Genomic DNA, 17,201 nt, shown 5'->3' with positions numbered 1-17,201 from the left:
ACAGCTGAAAAGAAATATACCAGAACGTCAAGAATAGTGCTCTTTAAGTGGTGGGATCAGAGGTGATTTTAATCATGATCTGATTCATTTTCCTCTACATTTTCTACATTGAATATATATTACCTCTGCATCTGCTAGAGCCAGATACATGCTCACTTTAAAGATTCATTTAGTCAACCAACCTTTTCTGAGATCTGGCATTGAGGGACTGTATCTTCGGGAGGTTGGGCCAAGGAACGGAGAAAAAGCATGCTATAAATAACTATAAATCAAAGTAGAAAGCTTAAAGGAGAGGAGATGACTTCTGGCTGGATCTAGAAAGTTTCTTTGTGGAGGAGCCTTAAAGGATGGGCAAGATTTCAACAAGTGGCCATGTAGCAGAGGGCACTGTAGAGGGATGAATGGCACAAAGGCAAAAAGACAGGATTGCAGACGTGAAAAAGGGTACAGTGGGAGGAAGCCAGTAGAAAAAGCAGAGGGTCATCATTACAGAGGAAACAGAGATAGAAGGGTATAGCAAGTCTGCAAAGAGGAAAGGAAAGAAGGGGCTGCCTTTACCTATGGGCTATCTCCCAGCAGAATAATGAAGATTAGGCCCCACTTGGGACTCCTTCATACAGTCAGATCAAGACCTAGTTTAGAGGTAAATGAAGCTCTCCAAATGCCATAAATTAAAATGACAGGATAAATGGATGGATGATGGATGGGTGGATGGATGGATAGATCCCAGTCTTTCTAACCTAATCAATAATCACACAATCTGGATTTGTGAAAAGAACATTGAATCTGGAGTCGGAAGCAGAGGTTCACATGTTGCTTCTCCACCAACTAGCTGGTTTACGTGAGGACAAATCAGAAAGCCTCTATGATTTTCTCTCTTTCTTTGTAAAGTTTTTGTGTGTGGTGGGAAGGGTCACCTATTGTCCTACTTATATCACGCCTGACATAAAATTAAGAGAAAATAAAGCCATAACTAGCAATGTGCTTGGAAATCTCGAAAATCCTACAGTTATTCCTAAAAGCAGATGCAGTCATTATCCCCATCATTCTAGAATGTAGCTTCCATGTGGCACCCAGCTGACTCAGTCAATAGAGCATGTGACTCTTGATCTCCGTGTTATGAGTTCAAGCCCCACATTACATGCAGTAGAAATTACTTAAAATAAAAATCATTTTAAAAAAACAATATAGCTTCCATAAATATTTTCTATCTGTCTAAAATGTGCCAGGCACAGTGCTAGATCCTGTAGATTAGGTTAAAAGACCAATTTGACTGCTGCCTTCCATTCCAGATGGACGTTCCTGCGAGGCCACTATCCAGCAACAAAGGCCATATTTTCCTCTTGCTTCAGTTTCTCCAACCGTTTATATATTAATCATTCAGTCATTCCTAGGACAAGATTGTGTCTGTCTAGGTAGCTGCCATCCTCAGTGCTTAGCATGTAGTGGGTGCCCAATAAATGTTTGTTGAATGAACGCATCACTCAACACACATTTTATGAGTTTCCTGTCCTCAAGGAAATCACAATGTAGGAGAACAGAAACAGGAAAATCAATGAAGGTGACAATCTGTCGTACTGGCCATGAGACAGCATGCACAGGGTGTCATAGGAATGCACATGAGGGGTGACTTAACACTCCTCATTTATCAGGGGTCTGGACAAGGTGAGCAGGCAGAGTCTATAATCTGAATATTTTGTAGATCTAACTGATCCTGATGTCAGACCAGGTTCAATGCTCGTAGGATGCATCACTGGGATATGTGGGTGGGAGGTCGCCTCAGCAAGGTAGGGGGTATGGAGGGTAGAACATGGAGAGATAGCAGGGGCTGGGACACGGCCAGGGCAGTGGCACTCGGACAAGAACACTTCAGGGATACCTCAGACCCTCTCCTTCCTCACCCCCATTTGTCAGTTCGTCTCTGCCCTTGCCCCCAATCTGCCCCTCTCAATTCCTCAGAGAACCGTGTCTTTTACAAACAAAACAAAAACAAAAAACAAAAACCTGATTTCCCTGGCTGCCCAGTGGAGGCAAATAATACAGTTATATCCAGTTAAATAAGGGAGGGGAAGAGAATTAAGAGTTATTGGCAAGGGAGAAAAGCACATCATTTCAGATTCTATTTGAAAACAGATGGATAGTTGATAGAACTGAATCTTATTACTCCTGGTTATTCTCTCCTGAACCGTTTACCTCCCTCCCTTGCTGCATTTTTTTTTTCACCTGGTCTTTCTTTGTCATTTAGCTTCAATATTTGCTCTTGGTTTCTCTGTGTATTTGCTCTTTCTCTCTTTCTTTTCTTTTCCTTCCTTTTATTTGCTTAATGCATCCAATCAATGAATTTTTTTCTCCCCTTCCCCTATTTCACAACATTGCAAATAGCTGTGGAGAGGGAGCCCAAAGAATGGGGACAGGGACTAACTTTCACCAACACCCACTCATGTGCTAGGCACTCAGCTAGGGGTGGGAAACCCATAAAACTAAGGAAGCGAGTAGGACATCCATTGTTCAACTGTACTACCCAAGCTCCATCAGGTGACTGGGTTCTCCCAAAATCTTCCATCTAGCAAGTGGAAGAGCATGAATTCAAGCTCTGGTTTCCTGACTCCAAATCCAATGTTCTCCCCACTGTCCTAACTGGGCTGAGAAAAGGAGTTTGCACATTTGAGTAAAAGGATGGAGGGACCAAGTCCACACTGGGGGCGTGTCATGAGGACCAGGGCAGCACCCCCGTCAGCCAGGCGCTCTGTCCATACATGCCATCACTACGAAGTCATTTGCTGGAGCCCTGTTTTTAAAATGCAAATCTCTCCTGGGAGAGGTATATGAAGGGTTCTGTCTTGGGGTGAAGTAAATTCTTAAAACCACTTTGTTCCTTCCTACCGAGTGGCCTTTAACAAGTTAGATTTATCTCTCTAAGCCTCACTTGCCTCATATGGAAAATGAAGAGTCATAAAAGAAATCTCTGGGGGACCTGGGTGGCTCAGTCAGTTGAGCATCGACTATTTCGGCTCAGGTCATGATCTCATGGTTAGTGTGATCAAGCTCCATATTGGGCTTTGCACTGACAGCTGGAGCCTGCTTGGGATTCTCTCTCTCCCCCTCTGTCACTCCCCTGCTCTCACAGCCTCTCTAAACAAGCAGACAAACAATCTCTCTCTTTTTTTAAGGCAATCTTTAACAAATGTCCTGAGAATTAAGAAGGATTCATGTTTGAAGGAGCCAGCACTGCATTTAGCTCCTGCGTATTTCCTGACAGCTGTCTATCTTTTCGTCACTCTGCCTATCTCGCCACTGTCAAGACAAGAATCAGGTTGTTTTGTGAGCAGTGGAGGATGGCACAGTACAAAATACAAGAGAAGGAGGAGGCAGAGGTGACAGATCAAGCGTCCTGCTTCACTTGGAAACAGTGTCTGTGACCTTTATGTCTGGTCCCCAGTACCCCTCCTCCCTCGCACACCATTTTTAAGTCACCTCTATTGGCTACAACCTGGAATCATGGAAAACCTCACATACAAAGGAGTGCCAAGTGATGGAGATCAATGATCTAATCCATCATTTTACTGGCTAGGAAATGCGAACCACAGAGAGGTAGCAACTTGCGCTAAGTCACAAAGACTCTAAATCCAATGCTCTTCAAGGATTATAAGGGGGCAAAAGACCAAGATTTGGGGCAGGGGCAGGACAGAGTTTTGCAAAAGGTAGAACCTCCCTTACTCCTAAAAGTGGTTTACCTGTAAGGGGGGAGGGAGAATTCCCTTGTAACTCGAGCACACCCTCTGCCCTGCCTAGATATGCCACCATGATGGCTCATTAGGTCTCTGTTGCTGAGTCTGACTTGTCAATCCCCAACCTCCTTACCTCAATCCAAAGGTTCCACATCTGAGAACCATAGGCTTGGGCTCACCCCTGACAGTTAATAAAATGTGATGTGTCAGGAGTGCATCACACCACGCAATTTTGTGGCCAAGCGAGGAACAAGGAAACTTGTAAAAACCCACAACTGAACAGAAACAAAGGGGATGAGCATACCTGCCCCTGACTCCACCAGCTATTTGCAGCAAGCTGGGAGAGGCTGGGTAAGGAAGAATCCCTTTATGTGACTAATTCATCCCAGTGCCAGATGCGGGCCGCCCATGGCCTCTGTATTCAAATCACAATCCACTGGACCCAAGCAGCATCATGGCCTCTCAATTTTCACTCACACTGCACTTCCTGCCTGAAACACCCTCATCTCTTCTTCTGCAACACAGACATCATCCCCCTTCCAAATCTTGCTGAAGTGACCCCTCTGGAAAGTCCTGCCCAAGATGCCCTCTCCCTCCTCTGAGCTTTAAGCTCCTCTGGCAGGTTTCTACTCCAGTCCCTGGTCCACTAACCTCATCAGTCTGCGATTCTCATTTCTTTTTTTTAATGTTTTATTTATTTCTGAGAGAGAGAGAGAGAGCATGAGCAGGGGAGGGTCAGAGAGAGAGGGAGATACAGAATCTGAAACAGTCTCCATGCTCTGAGCTAGCTGTCAGCACAGAGTCCGACACAGGGCTCGAACGCGCACACCGTGAGATCACGACCTGAGCTGAAGTCGGACACTTAACCGACTGAGCCACCCAGGTGCCCCAGTTTTCATTTATTTTGCTAGGTCATGAGACTCTTCTGGGCCAAGAGTTGCTATTATCTCTCCTATCTCCCTCTTAGTAGCTCAGCCTTTTTTTTTTTTTTTTTTTAATAGCAGGTGCTGGATAACTATGGGCCAATGCAAGATTAAAATCCAGATCCAAGAGGGTGAGACTTCCTACTCCAATTTACAGATGAGGTTACTGAGACACAGTGGGTTGAAACGTTACTTAGAGAGATTGAGACCCAGAAGTGGGAGGAACCAGGTGAAGCCTAAGAACATGTGGGTTCACCTGTCCCCGAACCTCGCCCCCATCCCACCATAGAACACCTGAAGCACTACCAAACAGCCCCAACTTGCATCACGTGGCATATGATGTGGTGAACTCACGGCTAGTTGGCATCCTGCGCCTTGCCTAGGTCTTCAGTTGCATCAATCCCTCCCCATTGCCCTGCCTATGGAAACATGCCCCCATGCCCCTGGCCACACTCTTCCCTCTCCCAAGGCTGTTCTTACTCTTTGTTGTCTATGAATCTTCAGGACTCAGCTCTAAGTAGACCAAAGAGCAACAGTTCATCCCCTTATGTCTACACCTGTGCAGCGTGACATTTCAGAACCCCATCAGGAGGTGAGTCCATCCCTCCTCCCTTCTAATCAGAGTTGGCTGTATGGCTTTCTTTGGCCAAAAAGATGATGTCAAAAAGACACAGCAGGGACTTGAAAAGTGTCAGGGTTTGCTCTCTCCTGCTGTTCTCAGAAGACCTGAAACTGCCATGTAAAAGAGCATAGAATAACCTGCTGGGTGATGATAGGAACACAGCCCATTTTCCCACAGACCCCCTCCCCCCCACCCCCAGTCATGGGAGAGGAGCCATCTTGGACCACCAGCTCCTTGAAAAACCACCAGCTGACCACAGACACATGGGAAAGCCCAGCGGAGATCTGCCAAGGCCAGCAGAAGAACATAGTCCAACTAAGCTCAGCTCAAACCACCAGCCCACACAATTCTGAGCCAAAAAACTGCTTTAGGCCATTACGTTTTGGGGGTTTGGTTAGACAACAACAGATACCTGGAAGAACAATGCAATGTCACATCCTTTGTGAAGCCTCCCTACCCCCGATGCTGGGGTTGGGGAGCCCCGTGTCCCGCCACTGCTGTGCTTATCACACCGTATTATAATCACTGCCTTGGTTATTTCACACCTCACCTACCCTCTGCTCCCTGAGTCTCCAAGCTTCTTAAAATGAAAGGCCTGCTCTCTGTGCTGTCTGCTATCTCCCTAACACCCAGCTCAGAGTATGTGCTCAATGGGCATGTGCAGAACAGAAGGGATGGCCTTGGAAAACACCCCCCAGGTAGGGTCCTACCATATTGCCCTTGGCACCACCTCCCCTCTAATCAAAATCTCCGTGGCCCTGATTGGAGAGAGTGTGTGGGTATTGACTGACTCCCCAGCTGCACAGCTTCGGAAGCATAATCTGCCCCTATATTCCTTAAATAAGCCCCGTGCCTGTTCACAGTGGCCTTGATTATTATTCAGCCTCCACTCCATTACCCTTATTTATAACACTGCACAGCCCCAGGCCGTGGCGGGATGATTACAGGACCCTTTTGACTTGCAATTCCACACCATTCAGTCCAATTTAGACCCACCACAGATGGTGCTGTGTGCCAGGCAGAGGGCATGAGAGGATACCAGGCTGGGGGGGGTGGGGAGGGAAGGACCCTTTTGATTTTCTGAGTGCCCCAGAGGAGAGTGAGGAAAAGGCTCAGGCTGTCCTCAGTGTCCTGCATGACCAGAACAGTGAGCATGTGAATGATGGCAAATCACGCCCTTCTCCAAGAGTGCGGGGTACAAGAACGCCTGTGACCATTGCTGGACATCTTTTTTTTTTTTTTTTTCCTAATTATTTAATTTAAATGCCTGGCTTCCCAGTGAGATGATGAGATGCTGTTCCCTACTGCCAGGCTAGCAGTCAGGAAAGACAACTTTCACTCTGGTCTTGGTTCTGTGACCCTCCCTGTGGGAGGCATTTGTACCTCTGGACCTCAGTCTCCTCATCTGTCAAATGGGAGGACTAATTTCTCTCCTGACTCCTCCCCTAGGTCACTGGAGAAAGTAAAGGGAAATATTCATGAGAAGGTACTTAGCATAAAACATTCTCTGGGCCAAGGTCATAGTTACAGCTCATGCTAATCAACCTGATAGAAGATGTCTGAAAAACCAAAACTACATGGCTCAAAGGAAAAGGCTAAAATCCCTCCCATTTTCAATACCCCAGCTCCTTAATGCAGTGTAGGGTCAGGGCTGGGTCTCAGAAACTGGTTACCCGGGCCCACACCACTGCCACTCCATCAGTTAACTGAGGAACGTGGCAGAAGTCACCTTACTTCCCAAGGTCACACCTTTTTCAGAAACTGGGGAGAAGAGCACCCTCATCATCATTGGAGGGTGAGTGTCAGGAAGGGAGAGACTAGGCATGGGTCCCAGCGTCTCCAACAGTGCCTGGTATAAGGCAGCCACTTAATCTCATGGAATGCCTGACATTCATTAAGTGCTTACTGTATGCAAGGCTCTGTTTCCAGCTGCCTGCACAGATTTTCTCACTCTGTCTCTCTTCCATCCCTGACTTGTAGACAATAATACATTGCACGCACGTGGTGCTGAGGCACAGTGTCAGCACGAGACCTGGCACCCGCCTTGGCTCAATAAGGTCTGCAGCAAGGCACATGGGGACTCCTACACCACTTCTTCTGTGCCACACAAACACGTGGCCTTTACTCCAGTTAATAGAGACATCAGGAATCGCTGGCTCTGAAGCACTGGGGTCTGCCTTTGCTCGTAAATTGCTGGAGAACAGGAATCATGACTGTTCAATGACCTCTTTGGAGCGCTGTGGTTAACAACTCAGAATATCCTCAGGGTGTAGGACTAGAAGTCATGACCTCTGCACTGTCACGCCCCCCACCCCCCACCCTCACCTCCCTTCGCTGGCTCTGCTTCCAGAAATACAGAAACCAAACTCGGACTGAGCCACCTCAGCGAACGTTCCTGGGGAGTCTTCACTTCACCAGACCCTTTGCTGGAGGATTCAAGCATCATTGCCCTGAATCTCCACTTCTCGTTTAGACTCAAGAAAATCTAAATTCAGGGAGAACAGGGAGGTGTCTCACATGACATAGGAAGTCAGGGACTGGCTGCCAGGAATCCAGACTTTCAACCTCAAGGACAAACGCACACTGCACCACATCTGCCAATTTCTGAGCAGCCTCCTGGCCCCACAGCTGCCTTGCTGTGTTACCCAGGGAAAGGTGCTTTCCTCTCTGAACCTCACTTTTCTCGCCTGTCAAATGGGAACAGCCAACCACAGAAGCTGTCCAGAGGAGGTAGCAGAGAATGCCACTGGTGGGGAAAGCGCTTATTCTCTATCTTAATGGGAACTCAAGCCATCAGAGAACACAGACAGCAATGCCTCCAACTCCACGTTTACAAGAGGAACCTCACCCATGCATGTCTGTTCTACCATGTGATAATTACAGTGGGGACTGAAAAGAGAGGCCCACCCACCTGGCATCCCAGACACTCCACTACAGGTGATTTATGTTTTCTGAATATTTATCTTTAATGACCATCTGTGGTGCCTGTCCGCTAAACAGTATGGAATATACTAGAAGAAACCATATTGCCAGAACGCCATTATGGCTAGGCAAGTGAGCCTATTTCCAGAGGGCCCCAGGAAGTTTGCTGGCCCTGGGAGCAAGGATGAAGTTAGAGAAGTCATCTCTAGAGAATACAGAGAACATATGAGAGAATCACATCAGGGAGTTACAGGTACATAGGAAGTCAGGTGTGCACAGCCTAGAAATAGCTGCGGATATACCCAGGTAGATGGGCACATACTTACAGGTTTGTGCTCCTAAAGCAAAAGTGTGCTTGCTCACAGACGGATCTGTGCTCACACGGATCTGTGCACCTCTGTGGTACCAGGGAAGCTTCCATATCTCCTTGCAATACAAATTCCACGTGATCACCTGTAGTCATTTTCTCTTCACATGCACAAATGCACATATGGATGTGCTCACGTAGGAATACAAACACCACCATTTACCAGATACTCAGTGTTCAATGTGGACTCACATGTACATTTTGCAAAACTGTCCCCTTTCTTACACTGACATCAAGAGCCTTTGTGCGTGGGGTGCCTGGGTGCCTCAGTCAGTTAAGCTTCCATCTTCAGCTCAGGTCATGATCTCAGTTCATGAGTTCGAGCCCCACATCGGGCTCTGTGCTGACAGCTCAGAGCCTGGAGCCTGCGTCAGATTCTGTGTCTCCCTCTGTCTCAGCCCCTCCCTGGCTTGCGCTCTCTTCTCTCTCTCTCTCAAAAATAAATAAACACTAAAAAAAGTTTAAAGAAAGAGCATTTGTGCCTGCATCACACTGATGCATTCCCTGACACATATAAGTAGACATCCATAGTCCATGCACACAGAGACCCACAGATGCTTTGATAACACAGCGGCTACAGGCTTAAGAGGACCCTCACAGATGCACCTGCTCACAGTGTGTTCCACTGGTTCGCCCCATCTGCTCACCGCCATGCATGCTCCATCCTGCATGTTCAAACCCACATATATGAGCACTGGTGTCTTTACACATAGATACAGATGGCCACACTCACGTGCAGAAACCCAAGTGCATATTCAGGCATGCACGCACCCACAGATCCTGGCACATTTAACCCAAGGACATACCTACACCCTCATTTGTACGTCCTCACATACACAAGGCACACGAGTGACATCAGGAGTCCCTCTGAGCCCTGGGAATATCTCCAAATCTGTCCTCTAAGGGGCCTGGTTTCGTACTCTAAGAGAAAGATCAAATCCTCTCCCATACAGTCTCTGGAAGCTATTTCCTCTTTTCTAGTCTGACTGACAGGCCATCGTGGGGCAAAGGAGGGCAGAATGGTCTCTGTTCCCGGGCTGTCCATCCACTTAATCCTTTCTGATTTTGTTATGGGGAAAAAAACCCTCCACGGAATTGCTATTTCATCCGTTCAGCCTGATGTCCTTGAACGAGACAGAGGCAGAAAGAGGCTTGCTGATGCTGGGCCCCAGGCAGCCCTGGGGACATTCCCACAGGGTTCTGACTCCGAGTTCTATGTAGGAAGCCTGGCCAGGGAGCCAAAGCCAGTGCCCTGGATGCGGGGGCGGAAGAATCTAGAAGCAGAAATAACCTGTAAATAAAAGCCCTCCTGCTTTTCTTATAGCCACACACCAAGCTCGGCACCATCACACACTGCAATTCATGTGACCCTCAGTCCACTCGCAAGACAGCCAGACACAAGCCTGTTTTACAAAGAAGTGAAGGCCCTGTCGAAGGTGCTGAGTGAGGCAAACAAGGAGCAGGGGTGGAGATCGGAACTCAGCTCAATTGGTCCCAAAGCACTTTCTAAACTCAGGGGAGTCTGGAAAGAAGCTGGCCAACCATGTGTTATTGCACGACCTCTGGAATCTTCCTCTTCTCAACTGGCACTTGCAGAAGTTCTGGTCCACAGAATAGCACCCGTGCTGTGCAGAGCCATTTTCCCAACCTGCTCCAAGGACCGGGGGCTAGATAAGGAGACAAGGAAGGAGAGAGAGTCTGGAGACAAAAGGAAGAAAGGAGTCTGGAAGAAGGATGAGTCGGTGTTGGGAAGAAGGTAGAAAGAGACGATGGGGAAGTAAGAAAGCAGCTTTAAGAGGTAGCAGACTCAGGGGCGCCTGGGTGGCTCAGCTGGTTAAGCTGAGGTCAGCTCAGGTCATGATCTCATGGTTCATGGGTTCAAGCCCCATACTGGGCTCCATACTGACACGGTGAGCCCAGCTTGGGATTTTCTCCTCCCTCTTTCTCTGGCCCTCCCCCAATCATACTCCCCCCCCAAAAAAAAATAAATAAATAAACTATTAATTTTTTTAAGAGGTGACAAACTCCATCCCTCTTTTATTCTAAAGCATGCAGTGAACACCCTCTCTGTGTGCCCATAAGAGATGCCAGTACTGCTGAGGGCAAGAGACAAGGTTTCTATCCACAGAACTCCTATATCAGCAAGGAGTTCCTACATAGCAAGGCCAACGTCTGTTTTACGGGTCATGTTAAAGCTTGACCAGATTTTTTAAAAATATCTACATAATGACTTTCCAAGTCAGTGAAGAAAGAAAGGTGCCAAATGACCTCCAACATACCCTGTCTCTTGCACCTAAGTTGACCCACAAGGACACGCATTAATTAGACCTCAAGCCTTAGACTCACATTTTCCCACACGATCCTCACAGCTACGTGTATCCGTGTGTGTGCGTGTATATACATATGCATAGGCACATATACACACACATGCATAGGTACATATGTGACTCAGAAAAATGAAGACACTGGCAATGATCACACAGGATTTCAGCCACAGAGGTGGCATCAGGCCCACTCAGCCTAACTCAGGGTCCTCACCCTAAGACTTTCCTCTTATGACCAGTCCTGCAGCTGCATCTACTGTGCACAGTGGCTAATTAATTCCCACAATACTGGCTGTTTAGCAGAGGACAGCACCACTGGATGAACTCTTAGACATAATCCAGAGGCAACAAAACTAAGGTTGAAAGAGGTGAAGTGGCTCGGCTAAGGTCACTGTACAATAAATGTCTAGACGGGGACTAGGGCCTGCCCTTCTGACCCCAAGATCAACGCTCTTTTCCCAATGTGCTTTACAGCAGGCTATGCATTTTCAAGATGAAAATCCTCACCCTGAGTTCACTGACCTGGACGTAGGAAAGCAGATATGAGGACGAAGGTGCCTTTGAGCTCCCCTCTCCTACGCAGGGGGGGAAGCTGGAGGGAAACCAATCCTTCCATCCCTGTGGCAATGGGATTAGCAACTGAATTTGACAGATGAGCCAAGGGCAGCCCAGAGAGACGAAGTGCCTCGCCTAAGAAGAAATGGAGCAGCCCTCTAAAACACAACCCCATGTCTTTCCCCACAACATCCACCTTGCATAGCAGCGGAAGCCACTGAGTGGAGGTTGAGAAGACAGGGATTAGAGGCGGAGGGACCAGTGGTTCCTAAGGCGTCACTTACAAACTCTGAGATCCTTGACGAGGCCCAGCTTCCGGGGGCATGACTTGTGAGGTCACACAGACCCAGCATTTAGAAGGCTACCATGAGTTAGTTTTGTTGCTGTTACCATCCTGAAAGTCTTAACAATTTTTTAATATGTATTTATTTTTGAGAGGGGTAGGGGCAGAGAGAGAGAAAGAGAGGGAGACAGAGGACCCCAAGCAGATCCCATAATGTCAGCACAGAACCAGACGCAGGGCTTGAACTCAGGAGCCATCAGATCATGACCTGAGCTGAAATCAAGAGTTGGACGCTTAACCGACTGAATCACCCAGGCATCCCTAAAGTCTTAATAATTGTTGAACACAGACCCCCACATTTTCTTTTTGCACTGGGCCCTGGAAATTATGTAGGTGGCACTATGTCTGTCTCTTCATCTTTTTAAGCCTGTTTCCTCAGCTGTAAATGGGGTTAGTAATTGGGGATAACCTCACAGAGTGTCTGTGCCTTGCCCTCATCCTCCTTGGCACTCCCCTTTCTGGTAGAGGCCAATAAACTTTCTCCCATAGACATTGCTCTCTGTCCAGCACTTTCCTAACCCCCATGTAGGGCAAACCAGAAATAACAGGGGTTTTTAATGTCCTCCACCTATAGTAGCCCTTAACTGATAACAGAGAGGGAGTGTAGGATAAAGTCTCCAGCTTGGAATAGGGCTGGGCATGTTCTATCTGCTCTCCTCCCCCCCCCCCCCCCCACCAGAGCTCCTCAGTGGACTGAGCCCAGGGCCCTAGAGGAGTCCCCTGCTCAGCTATACACGTTCACGGGCTCCATTCCCTGCCCCGCCTCACCTACACTACTCAGGCTTCCTGGGACCACCTCCCAGATAAATTACTTGTACTCATCTTCTCATCCCACTGTCTGATTCTGGAGAACCCGATTTCAGACAGAGCTGCTGTGAGCTTAATTGAGATAATGCATGTAAAGTGCTTAATACAGCATCGGGCATAGACACAAGCCCTCAATAAATGGTAGGCCTACCAAAGGAAAAAAAAAAGCCACTTTACAAGAAGACATGAGGAAGACGACAGAACGCTTATAATTGATTTCTAAATTTATCCTCCTAATGAAATCTTCTCCAGGCAGACCCTGCTCGTGACCAGTCAGGAATGATTTTTCAGGGCCCCACTTCCCACCAGAAGCAGATGCCAGTCATTCTGGTTCCCAGGACCCACTCCAGAGTAAAAGCTCAGGGAATCACCATCCAGATTCTTCCAGCAAAAGGGAAGCACAAAGCCACCCAAAAGCTCAGAGCCCAGAGATCAGACATCCTGTCTACCCTTTTGTTTTATAGATATGGAAAACAAAGGGATGGAAATACGCCTGAAGACAGTAATGTGTAAAGGGCAAGGTCAGAAGAAGAATCAGGTGGCCTGCCAACTATTCTCTTAATAAACTTCACTATCTACTGATCTGTTAATTGTCTGTAATTGCCCCATGCACACACACAAATACTAGAAAAGTAAGCTCCACAGATGCAAGGCTCCCTGCCTGTTTTGTTCTCTGGAGCCTAATCCAGGGCCAGGCAGGCACACAGTAAGTGCTCAATACTTATTAAGTGAACAAATCCTCTTCCCATGATACCCATAGTATACATCTGCTGAAGCTCTTCCTGGCCTGCTTCGGGGTGGAGGGGCAACAATTCCAACGGGCCTCAGAGCCTCACCTTCCTCTATGATCAGAATGGCATGGTTAAAATGCGGGCTCTGGAGCCAGACCACCAAAGTGGTCCTAGCTCTTACAGATAGTTCCTGCAAGACCTGGGGCAATTTACTCTCCCTCAGTCTCCCCATCTTTAAATAGGGCAGATGAAACTATTTACCAAAGGAGGTACAGAATGTGAAAACCAACCCCAGGGTCAGCACTCAGTACAGATGAGCTATTATGAAGATAAAAAGAAACGCCCTCCTGCCCCTGGGGCTTGCCTTTGCTGCTAACATATGAGGGGACGTATTCCAAAGTGTGGAAACATGCACCAATGCTGGTGCAGGTGACGACTGCATGCGATCCATTTTCATCAAATTAATGAACAGAGATGAACAACATGAGGACGTTCTATCCTCTCCAGTGTCTTCCGGCCCTTTCGCTAACCTCAAGGAGAAAGTGTCAGTGAGGTGCTATAATGTGTTTAACAAGCTAGAGAGTAGAGATTGGGGGCTAGGGCTCTGGCTGCAAGCAGCAGCTGGCTAGAAGGTGCCAGCATTGTTTTATTTTCATTATACTGACTTTTTAAAATCTTTTTTTAAATGTTTATATTTGAGAGAGAGACAGAGCACGAGCACGAGCAGGGGAGGGGCAGAGAGAGAAGCAGACGCAGGATCTGAAGCAGGCTCTGGGCTCTGAGCTGGGGGCTCGACATGGGGCTTGAACCCTGGAACCGTGAGATCATGACCTGAGCCAAAGTCGAACACTTAACAGACTGAGGCACCCAGGTGCCCTCATTACAGTGGCCTTCTAATTTTAGAAAGTGATGCTAGTTCCCCATTTATCCTTATAATATTAAAGTTTCCATTTGCCATGCATATATTACTTTAGAACAAAATGAAGTGAAAAAGAGAATGCAGATAAGGCCAAGTGATAACGATGTCCCTGAAGTGACCAGGGTTTGGGAACCACGGAACAGTGTTGACTTGTAAGTACCCCTAGACAGGAACATGGGACCCAGGTCTTCAGACCGGGCCCTGCATCCACTTATCCCCTTTGACTTTGAGCCGGTCCACACCCCTCCCTGGGTTTAGTCCCCAGCCGCCCATCTCTGAAATGAAGGGATCAGGAGTCCCAGGCTTCTGAAAATGTTTGAAACGTGTTGACTACTTTCAGGATCCCAATAAAAACTGCAACCAACCCATGGAAAATGCATCAAGGCCATGTGGCCGCCCTCCTTGTCTCCATGATGTCTCACTCCCAGATAAAAGTTTGCAAAATGCAGAGACTCTTCGGCGCCCATTTGTTTATTAACACAGCTTCACTTTTTATGCCGCTTTCTTCTGCCTGCCTAACTCTTGACAAAGGAAATAAAGACAGCATTTAAGAATCCATGTTTAGAAACCTCACTCATTACCGCACCCAGGGCGTTCACACTTAGCACCGGGGTGCCACTTCCCACTTCCTTCGCCCCACACTGTCTGCACTCAAGTCCTCTGTACGGTGTTGAACGGAAGGAGCCTTGGGGAGGGCACACACGGTTTATGGCGGGTTCTCAGGAGAGTGGAAAGTGGGCTTTGCTTCTGTCTGGATTAGCTCCTATTTACTGAGCTCCAGTTCCCAAGGCAGCCTGTATGCTCGGGGGTGCCGAGAGGCAGCGGGAATCAGACTAGGCTGCCCCGGCCTCAGTGAGGCCTCAGGTCGGTGGTGGCATGGATATCCAGCCCATCAAATGTACCGGTCAGAAGGCAGCATGAGAAGCACAGCCTGGAGGTGTGCACTTGACAGAGAGGTGGCACAGGGGAGGTGATGATTAACTTTGCCTTAAGGGGCCAGTGTGCAAGTTTCCTGGACAGGTGATGTCTGAGTGCATTCGTGAATATGGACAGATAAAGGCAAAGATGGGGAAAGCTTTCTGAACATGGATGTGCAAAACTCCACATTGAAGACATACACATTGGGATGCCTGGGTGGCTCAGTCGGTTAAGCATCCGACTTCAGCTCAGAGCATAATCTCATGGTCCGTGAGTGTGAGCCCCCCATCGGGCTCTGTGCTGACAACTCACAGCCTGGAGCCTGCTTCAGATTCTGTATCTCCCTCTCTCTCTGCCCCTCCCCCTTCACGCTCGGTCTCTCTCTGCCTCTCAAAAATGAATAAACATTATTTTTTTTATTTGAAGATATGCACATCATTTGGGAGCCACTGGCTCACCAAGTTGGGGCAACTGCCTTCTGGGTGACCTTGTAAAGCCGCCAAACTTCTGAGCCATGAACCTCCAGCAACCCCAGTTCCAAGTGTCAGACGCTTCCTCCGGAAGTACCACCATGTCAGAGGTGTGGTCTATCTGCGAACAGATGGCTCAGGATACAGTCAGGATGCGCGCGGAGGAAGAGGGCCTCAGTGTAGCAAGGCAGCTCCCAAAGAGCATAAGGAGCCTTGAAAACCAGACCAACCAGTCCTTGTCTCAACCTTCCACGTTTTCTCTGCTTCTCTTTTTCCTTTGTACTCTGAGGCTATGCTCCTGGCTTCCTAAGCTCTCCTTCATGTCCCCACTTCCCTCAAATCCCCACCTTTTCAGAAACAAAACAAAAGCACTATGTATCACTTCCCTAACTAACAGGCAGAGGCTTTTAACAGATTTCTAATGCACTGCTAGACGACGCCTTAAGGCTTGAATCCCCAAGGACACCTCACTGAAAAGGATAGAGAATCCGTAGTTATTGGGGCTTTGGATTTTATTGTTTTCATAAAACATTGCCAAGAAGTGTCTGTTTCACTCACAGGTAGATGCACACAGAGTTGGTCTACCCACCCCCACCCTGAATGTTTAAGTGAAATGACATATAGATGGAAGTCTAATTCATTCTGAACGCACGGCATCCCAGGAGAACAAAAGTCTAAGTTAGTGATGAAGATACAGGGTTCAGAGAATGGATGTCAGTGGCCCAACCTGGTCCCCTTCCATCTCCCAAAACCTACCCCAGATCTCTTCTACCAAGATCTAAATATAGCTCCCCTTTTAGAAACTCTAAGCCAAGGCCCGTTGGCCCTACGGCTGCCCTCTTAACTGCCTGCGTTTTCTCAATCCATCTCCTACTTATCTCTAACCTGACTAGCATTGTTTAATGACAAATTCTCTTAGAACTTTTATTTGCTGGTCACCAAAACTTACCCTGCAGTGTTCTACACTTTGATACTCTATAGGTGATAGTTCAGACTCTTGCTGACCAAGATTTGGCCCAAACTGATCCCTAAGGTCACCTCCCTCATAAAGCAAACAAACAACAAACAAACAAAAATCTTGAAAAATGCTTCCCAATAGAAGGAACTAAGATCAATATTAAATTGAGACACTGTAGCAAGTTCATGACAGAATGATTTCTCAGCAGGGAACCTTTTGTCTGGCCGCTTCAAAACACATCCATGCACTGACACCAAATTCTTACTCCAATCTACCCTGATGTTTTCCATCAAAATCCCATGAATTTCAAGCCTCGAACATTTCCAGAACCATCAGTGATTACACTTTCCTAAATGACCTAAGGCTTTTTAAGATATTTATGAACTTCAAAATATTATACAAGGTAGTTCTGCCCCCTTTTCTGTATTTCAAGAAATAAGCACAGTAATGTTTAAGAAGTCTTACGGAATTCTTCAGCAGTTAGATCTCTCGGTTTTCTTTAAGAATAAAAACCCAGAGGGCTGTCTGGGTCGCTCAACCTGTTGAACGTCTGACTCTTGATTTTGGCTCAGGTCATGATCTCAAGGTCATGAGATCGAGCCCCATGTCGGGCT

The 17,201-nt window shown here is 47.5% G+C and overlaps 1 protein-coding gene across 2 annotated transcripts in view; it reads right to left on the bottom strand.

The window, feature by feature from the left end:
* The window catches only part of ASTN2 (astrotactin 2), an 898,753-nt gene that overhangs the window by 780,932 nt on the left and 100,620 nt on the right, over nt 1–17,201 (bottom strand). The gene's annotated exons all lie outside the window — the stretch shown is intronic.

This window comes from Hyaena hyaena, unplaced genomic scaffold (assembly GCF_003009895.1).
Source record: "Hyaena hyaena isolate Hyena2069 unplaced genomic scaffold, ASM300989v1 scaffold_273, whole genome shotgun sequence".
NCBI classification, from domain to species: Eukaryota; Metazoa; Chordata; class Mammalia; order Carnivora; family Hyaenidae; genus Hyaena; species Hyaena hyaena.
Note: the sequence above shows the minus strand (reverse complement) of the source record. Positions and strands in the feature narration are given on the sequence as shown.